An 8,611-nucleotide genomic window follows, 5' to 3' on the forward strand; every position below is an offset into this window, starting at 1 on the left:
AAGGGGACGGACCGAAGCCGATAAGGTTTCGTGTTAAGTTAGCGCCATCGACGAGCTGGAGGCTCGCGCTGAACTTCGGTCAACCATAGTAAGATCTCGTTAGCAAAAATTAACTGTCCAGTTTCTAGCTCTTCTGACTGCGGAAGTGTTAGGCTACATACTATGCTGAACGTTTATCATTTATGTGTGCGAGAAAGGCGCGATCGGCCATACAGTAGCGAATTTAAGCACTGACTAATTATGCGATAGCGTTATTATATTAAGGTGTTGTCTTTTATCAGAATGATTTGCGATCTCATTACATGGAAATTTATTAACTTTATTAAGTATTAATTGATTAGCTTTGTAACGACTACTCAATCTTTGTCTACTAATAACTATTTTATTTTCCTACGTTTTCTTTAGTTACTATCTGTATGTCAATCACGAAGCGCCGGTAATCGCTTTCGTCCGGTTGCCATCGTCTCAAACCGTAATATCTGTTATCTTATGTGACAAATGATGGGTGTGCCGTAAGCACCTGTAAGTTTGAACATTATTATTTTGTTTAAAGTGACAACATGCAAATTTTTCCAATTCATTCACGCTATGAGACGGCTTCTCATCTTTGATCGACACCGAAATACCTGTTACTACTTCTGCTACTAATACCACGACGCTTACCCTTGATGTCATGCATTACAACCTCCTATGTCACTATGACAATTAAGCTAGCCACTTCGTATTAGCAGATAAGAAGCTTAGATCAAGACGTATTTCTGAGCACCTATCTACACAATGAATGCGGCCTTTACTCTATCCCTTCGTTCAAAATGATAGAAACTGCGCAAGAAGATCTAATGATGATATTTGAAAAACCGTATGCCCAGATAATTGTCTCCAATCTGCTCGTTTATTTGTCGTTGCACGCGTCCACCTGCAGTATAATAAAATATCGGAGGTTGCCACGCTAAAATGAACCATTTTATGGCGGTTCATCCAGAAAAGTATCGTCACGCTAGAGGGCTTAGAGTGTCAGAGGAAACCAGAAGAAGCTCTGGCAACGAGACCGACCATGACAGAGACAGATTGCTTGCGTGCGTGTCTTAATGTACACACACGAATGAGCTAGCCAATGGGGCAGCTGATGGAGAAGGCTAATTATAGTTTAGTACATTCGTCAAGCGACGTGCCGTTTGCTTGGCTATAGGGGAACAACCCGTTAGACTGGTCTCATAGTACAGCCTAGCCACCGCTTGGAATGAAAGCCAAAAATGACGGCCAAGTAAATACCGCTATAAATTGGATGGACTTTGTTGCGTTGTACTTTATCGCTTTATATAAGCAGGGCTCCATTTGTAATGTATTTGTGCACGCAGATCTGAGACAGTGCAACACGCTGCTTGTACAGTGTCAAGCAGATCATTAGAGATGAAAGCATTGTTTTCGTCATGTGTTGGGATATGAAGATCCGTCGTGTAATTTTATAAGTCTTCCCAACTGGAAATGCTAAGATCGGCAAAGTTTACAAGCTGAAGTCGTCTGATATAGAACATCTCCGGTAGTACTATTGCAAGCCAAGTTGACGTATGTATGTTTAGCATTTTGCAGATCAAGTAGTGCGAGTTTGAACTGGGAACTTGAAAATCAGGTTCACAGCAAACAGACGCCCTAGCAGCTTAAATACTTCTGTTAAGCTATACGCTATTGAATTTCTATGAATGAACGGACTTTTGTTATGTAGCCGTAATGGAAAACTCAATTTATTTCGAAATTAGTATGTAGCGTGTTACTTTTGTGGAACATAATTATTTAATATGCGCTTGTAGAGGGCCTGTTATGTTTATTATGCAATATGCCATAATAAAGTATACCGATCTGTATTGCATGAGAACCATTTGTATTAACAACAAACGTGACGCAATTCGTCAGACCCGCACTAAGCAGTTGAATTGACTTTGTCGGATGGGTGTAGCATTTCAACTTTTTGTCTACTTTTAATAAGATTTCACTATTCCTTAATAGAAATCTATAGTCCTAGAGATATGCCTCGTAGAATGACGACAATGATAACCTAATAATACCGAAGAAGTCGGTAATATTGAAAAGCTGCTTTATTCGTGTGTAGTGTCTGTTTGTGTCAGATCAGTCGTACTTCATTTGCACCATAACTGTCTGATACTTTTGTAGTTATGCGTAGCTACGCTGTTAACCTCACCACTAAAAACAAACCCGGATCATCAAACTACTAGATTAGAAAATCCCCTGTAAAAGATCGTCATGAAAATCTGAAATTAATTATATTTATGGTACCCGTGGCGCCATCTAGCCTGTTTTAAGAAAGAAGCAGGGAAGTTTTATGGTGAAAAATTGTACGCATTGGAACTGTAAAACTGGCATGACACGTTTTTTGAAATGTTATTAGTTAAACAGTTAATTTACTTTATTATTGTAAATTAATTATTATATATTAATTATGACAAGTCACTTTTTGAATGCAGTCTGATTTTTGCTTCTATCGCTGGAGATAAATGTATGCCTTTTTGATATAATGTCTGTAAAAACTCTGGTTGATTGAAATTGGTCGTATAGCAACTCGAATGTAGTTCTCCTGGCCAATTTGAAAAAACTGACAGAACATCGAATGATTAATCGTACAGGTCTGCCTGTCTGCGTGTGCAATGCAGACGTCACACCTCCGATGCCATTGACCAATAACAATGCATTACGAGCATCGATACTCATATAGCTTTTGACCAGAAACGTTGCGAGTCGGTAATTGTGCAAATCTTGCGAATATCAGGCTCAAGATACACCATGTCACGCTATGATATGCGACGGTATATCGAATAGAAGTACGTGGTGTATAAATGTTCGCAGTGTCTAACAACAATATTGACCTTACTTGATGCGAAAACCCGTTAGAGCAGGCAAATTACAGTATTTGTCGATATCTTAAATTAGCTATTATTAAACCTATCATAGCTTAAGCTTAGATCAGGCTTAGAGATGAGTTTATGCTGGACGTAAACCAAAAATTTGATAATCTACGTTATCCAATAACTTCTTTATAGACGCTTTCCTATTCCTAAAGAAAGTAATCGCAAGCGGTTATATTACATTGCTCCATACTATGCGTCACTTCATGCGTCATAAAATTGCAGAAAGAAAACCGCGATTTTTTTTTGTTTATCTAATTAGGTAGCGTTCCTTGTTCTGCAGACAGTCATATATAATTGTTTGCTACACATATTGGCTAACGTCGGACACAGAAGACAAGACGAAAAGCAATGAACGATGGCTCTCTTTTTTTGCGCGTCATCCTTCTCGTTCTATTGAAATAATTGGGGGGAAAAAGAGGCTAAGAATAGCTTCTTCAAACCCATGTTCGGGAACTAAACGACGCCTTTAGAATAAGGTCTTATAGCTCTCACATATTATGACCCACCTAAATTTACTCTTACGAAGCGCACGCAGCAACACTCATTCTTCCTCAACGTTTATTAATAATCCCTTTACCTTTAGTTACATGTATATATCGGGATAAGATCGATCGGCCGTACGCTATTACATGTGTATATTGAACTGAGTGTGGGATGCATAGACACAAATACTTTATAGAAGTATATTCATCTAACCAAGCCAAATACGGCAGCGCAGCATTTAAGCGATATTCTTGTTTATATAGTAGTTATGTACAAGGCAAGCCTGTAATTGGGGGGTGCCATTTATCAGTATAGTACGATTTATACAGGGTAGACCGATTTAGTGAAGGACGTTATATGATTAACTAAGATGTTGTACTTTACTCATGTAGAAGATTTACAATAATGCATCACCCTGTGTCGCACTAGCTGATCAGTTAGTTAACTCTAACCGTGAAAGCGACAGTTTTACTAGGCCTTATTTCCGACTCCATATTTTGTGCTGTAAGCGCCCCCTTCTACTCCTTTCTTTATCCTATCTGCCTTCTCTCTGATAGTTTAAGATTACATTTTGTAAGTTAGTCTGTATACTTACCACACAATTTCATTCGTGTAACGTTTGGTCAGCCGCAGATGTCGTGTTAAACGCATTACTAATAGGAATTTTATTTATATATTAAATATATATAAATATAATAGTTATTAAGTGAGTTAGTGCTTTTTTCGCAGCGTATTTTTGTTATTGAGAAATGTGTTACACCTGGGTCAAGTCCAGCTCGGACGTTTCTGTTTCCGCATTTGGCCTTATTCGAATATGGGTCAAAGAAAGGACAAACAGCCTTAGGGTCCTGTGCAACCGAAGGGGTTTGTTGCTCCACTAAACAGATGCATAATCTTGCGAATACACTATAGGTGAATGGTATAGAAAACAATATTCGCAAAAATGCGTTTATAAAATCCACTTATTCCGTAAACATCACCGCTGCTGACCTTTTCTTGCACTGCAGGAATGTTCTACAGTAAAACATTGTTATATGATATGTTTCAAATAATGGTGATATTCGTAAATTGTGTGTGGGAATAATTTGGAAAATAAATTACTTGGATTACGTTTCCTAAAAGTTTTTATAGTAAGCTCTGCCAAAGATGAAAACTTTACGTGTGGGAAAGAACAGCATAGTGTCAATAAATATGTAAAAAGACATACTCTATATTCAAAATTATACAGTAATATATCATAGCAGAATATCCAGACACCGACCTATAAGTGTGACTTATCCGATGGCGATTTCCTAAGATCCTTGGCTCTCCGTATGTGTCTATGCGTCCCTAAGCCTTTTAAGTGTAAAGCTAATATGATTCTGCAGGATCCTTTGTGTACTTTGTTAGTGCGTAATTTCCATAATACTAGCTGAATTTGGCTGTCCTAACACTCACTGAAGCGTGTATCTACCGAGCCACGAATCACTGACCCAAAGCCCGGTTCAAATTGTCGTCTCTTTCCCATTCTTATAGGGGAGTATGCCTACAGTTGCGCGTGGTAACCTTGGAATTTCGATACATTATACAGCAAAGAAAGGACATCTAAGGATCGAAGGTCTAGGTGTAAATACACTGTGTGGTTTTGTCGTAACGATGAGTTCGAACTACCTTTTGTATAGTAAATTCGCAGCCGTTCCATAGCTAAACCCTGTGCTTGTTGGTTCAACTGTTTGAACGGAAATTTGCGAGAATCAGAAAGCCAATAGAGAATCAGAAAAATAGATATTATATAAACAATATATGATTATGTTCCTCTGTAAGGCCAAGTAAAGTCACTAGGTAAAGATATAATAATAGCAAAACACTTAAAGCTGTTAGTATTTAAGCAAATTGGTTTCATCGAATACTGCAGCTAAAATGATACGTCAGAAAAATTATAACTGTGCGTTTACAAATTTGAATTTCAAGAAAATAACTTCCAGTGTGAAAATCCACGGATTGTGCTCCGGAACATATAAAACTAGGCGAATGGCATTTTATAATAATAAACCAATTAATCATATAAATCAAATAATAATAAACGGTAAGCGATGAAACTACCCAATAAGTTACTTATAGATACGATGTTCTTGAGCGCTAAAGAATAAAGCAAAAGATATGTCAAAGATAAAACAATGGTCGAAATCATTCGAATAATTAACAAAAGCATATGGCGATTAAGCTTGACTCTTCGAGGCGGCTCGTCATGCTCTTAACTTAATTTCGAAACTGTGTACGAGTATCTGATTTCGTTCAAGAAACATTCGTCTTTCTTGCTGGTATCTTTCGATATCGACCTAGGCTTCCATTAGTCTACTTCTAGTGATTAAGCAGTTTTTATTTTTACATCTTGACTATAATAGACTGTGACAAATTGTATAGCTTGTTCTCAGGCTATGAATTTTCGAAGCATGAAGTTTACTGCTATTAAGTACAGTTAAATTCGAGACAGTGTCTATTATGATATATCTAATATTTCGAAATAATTTATTTAGGAATGATATCATATAATAGCTACTTCGAAGCCGATTGCCGTGGACGACAGAATTTACGTGATCGTTTTATTGTGCTATTTTCAATGATTAGAGGCAGCACAAAGTTGTGCATCTAGTTTTCTGAAACTCCCGCTTGAGGTCCATTGTACGATACATAGATACACACGCACAGGGCTAGTGCTGCATACATATGTATACAATATTGTTTAGCAGAACGAAGCTTAAAGAAAACTAGCTCCACATTACCCCTAAGTTGAATATGAACGCACATCGACTAACAATTTTGCATCATTATAAATTATATGTATATTAATTAAATTAAATTATTTGGATTTAATGGATTAAGGTGATTTGGGGTTCACCCTGTGTACCCTCTGCCATGTAAGTCTTTTATTTCTTAACTAAGAAAAGGGGAGACGGAAGCACCTCCAAGCACAGTTTACAGCCGTTGACTAGCATATCGGAATCAGGTTCTGTTAGGTCAACAATCTACTTACCAAACTTCTAAGACCACAGCCATCCCTACAAAGAGGGCGTGCCGACTTGAGTCATGGATTTTCTAAATGTTGCCCTACATGGTCAAGAACTTTGGTTTGAAGCATGACTCAAGGTCGCCCGACGGGACGTAACGAAACGGACAGTTCGATCGATCTCCTTTATGGAAACTGCGTTGCTACAAAATGATGTTTGGCTATCTATTTGTATAGTAATCTCAGGGTACTGTTATATTATTGGTCAGTTAGCTTCTGAACGGGCCCCAGAAATTCGTGCAGCGATAGTCGCTGGTTAAATCACTTTACATTGACTTCATCCAGCCGCTTAATGCGCCGAAACCAAGAAAGGCGTCGTTTTCGATTGTTTTATCTCCAGTTTGAGGAAACGCTAAATAAGTGTATTATTCGATTTTCGTCAAGCCTCCCGTGAAGCCGCACATACATGAAGATCATTTGTTTCAGCATTGTATTCTTCACCTGTCACTTCTGACAGAGAAAGCACTTGAAGGGGACTTTCTAACGCATCAAGCATAGAACCCGTGGCCATACACAAATCTTATAGCGCCGAAATGAGTGAGTCGCCAGGAAAGGGCATTTTAAGCTGGAGAGGTACCCGTCTTGGATTTAATTTTTCAGGTAGGTCCGAAACGAAGATAAACCTTGCCTTCAAACGGTCATTTCTACTCTTTCCTTTAAGAACGTTTAATTGGTAAATAAATATTAGTGATTTTAAAAAGGCAAGTTCGGAAACCAGAGGTAACACCTAATAAATGCTTATATAAAGCATGGAGAATAAACCAAATGCGACTATAACATGTATCGAATAAACACAAGCTATACCGTTGTGTTTAAAAAAGTCCATAGGGAGTTTTTCATGTGGGAAGTAATTTCTGGCTTGCGTTAGGCGTATCTTATTGTGTGACTGGGCTCGGATCTTGCGCTCTGGTCTCCTGGGCAGCTTTCAACTTCACACGTTACACGTCCAACGATAGTTAATACTACCCAAATAAAAACAAAGCTGTTCGGCTACTCTTTTAAGAATAACCTAATACTTAGCGGGCTAATCAAATGGATGAAATAACTAAGTGAAATAATGATATCATTTATTTGTTACAGTATATGCATCGATAGTCTAAATTTATTCACATTTATTTGCACTTTTTTTTTTGGTATTTTCGTGTAAAAAAGGAGATACACAATGGCATGGATATTACCATGACATGGAGTGCCGACAAAAGATGACAATATTGCTATTTTAGCCCAATTTGAGAAAAAAAAGCTAAAGTAAAACTAGAAACGCAAGTCGTTCATCTATAAAATATCCATATGACAACTTTCTTTGCATGCACTTTAAAGTACGTGTTCTGTTCAAGTTGTGGTTCAATGTATAATATATGAACAGGTCTAACTTTGAAGAACTGATTGAAGGTGTCGTATCAAGACTTAGCCTAAGGCAATATAAGGAGAAGGTAGTTTAAAGCGGCTTAGGGTTCCAGAAAAACCCAGAACGGTATAGCGTTAGCCCATTTAGGCATTGTTGTGCCTATTGCAGCTCCTCTGAGCATAAAGTATTTGCCTTAAAGTAAGATGATTAGGGTGCAAATAGGATAACCTAGGATTGAGGCCTAACAGTTGTGTCCAGTAGAACCTTACCTCATTCGGCTCGCAGAGCTAAGAAGCCCCTGTCATTAACTGTTGGTATGGTCGCTTGTTCGTAAAATTCGTTCTGCGAATCAAATACGTTGACAGCGATAGTTATGCTATAAAGCTCAAACCTCGTCGCATCAGAGTCATGCGTAGCTCGATGATCGTCCCCTAAACGCACAGCGTTTTGTATTTTCTTGACAAAAAACTACGTTGCAACGCGTGACTATTGACTTCTTACTTATAGTAAGCTGAATACTGTTGACGAGGTCCTGTGGAATTCATCGATCATCTTTGCACAAGAAGCCACACCATGCTAGAACTTTGATCATAAGTTAGCCAGATAAGCCCGGGCCGCATAGCCGTTGCAGAAATCACATCAAGCCATGAGCAAAGAAATGCATCTACAGATTATAATGCGAGACGGTTCGAACGTAGCTGCTCAGAAGCATCAACTACAAGTATTTCCTTATCCATTGAATAGTTTGACTTGTAACTTGGTGGCGGCCGAAGTTAAACTTTGAATTCAAACGATTGATCGAGCCGCTGCAGT

The 8,611-nt window shown here is 38.2% G+C and overlaps 1 protein-coding gene across 3 annotated transcripts in view; it reads left to right on the plus strand.

Moving 5' to 3' along the window:
• Positions 1–8,611, plus strand: part of LOC111248062 (potassium channel subfamily K member 1-like) — a 107,752-nt gene that overhangs the window by 72,792 nt on the left and 26,349 nt on the right. Inside the window, exon 6 of one of the 3 annotated variants that reach the window (XR_015324619.1) lies at positions 6,877–7,023. The exons of 1 other annotated variant lie outside the window; for it this stretch is intronic. The gene's annotated coding sequence lies outside the window, so the exon portion shown is untranslated. Of the gene's footprint in view, positions 1–4,919; positions 5,470–6,876; positions 7,024–8,611 lie in introns of those variants that run through there. One more of the 3 variants, XR_015324618.1, reaches the window with a different exon arrangement.

Source organism: Varroa destructor, unplaced genomic scaffold (genome assembly GCF_002443255.2).
Source record: "Varroa destructor unplaced genomic scaffold, Vdes_3.0 BEIS01000003.1, whole genome shotgun sequence".
NCBI lineage: Eukaryota > Metazoa > Arthropoda > Arachnida > Mesostigmata > Varroidae > Varroa > Varroa destructor.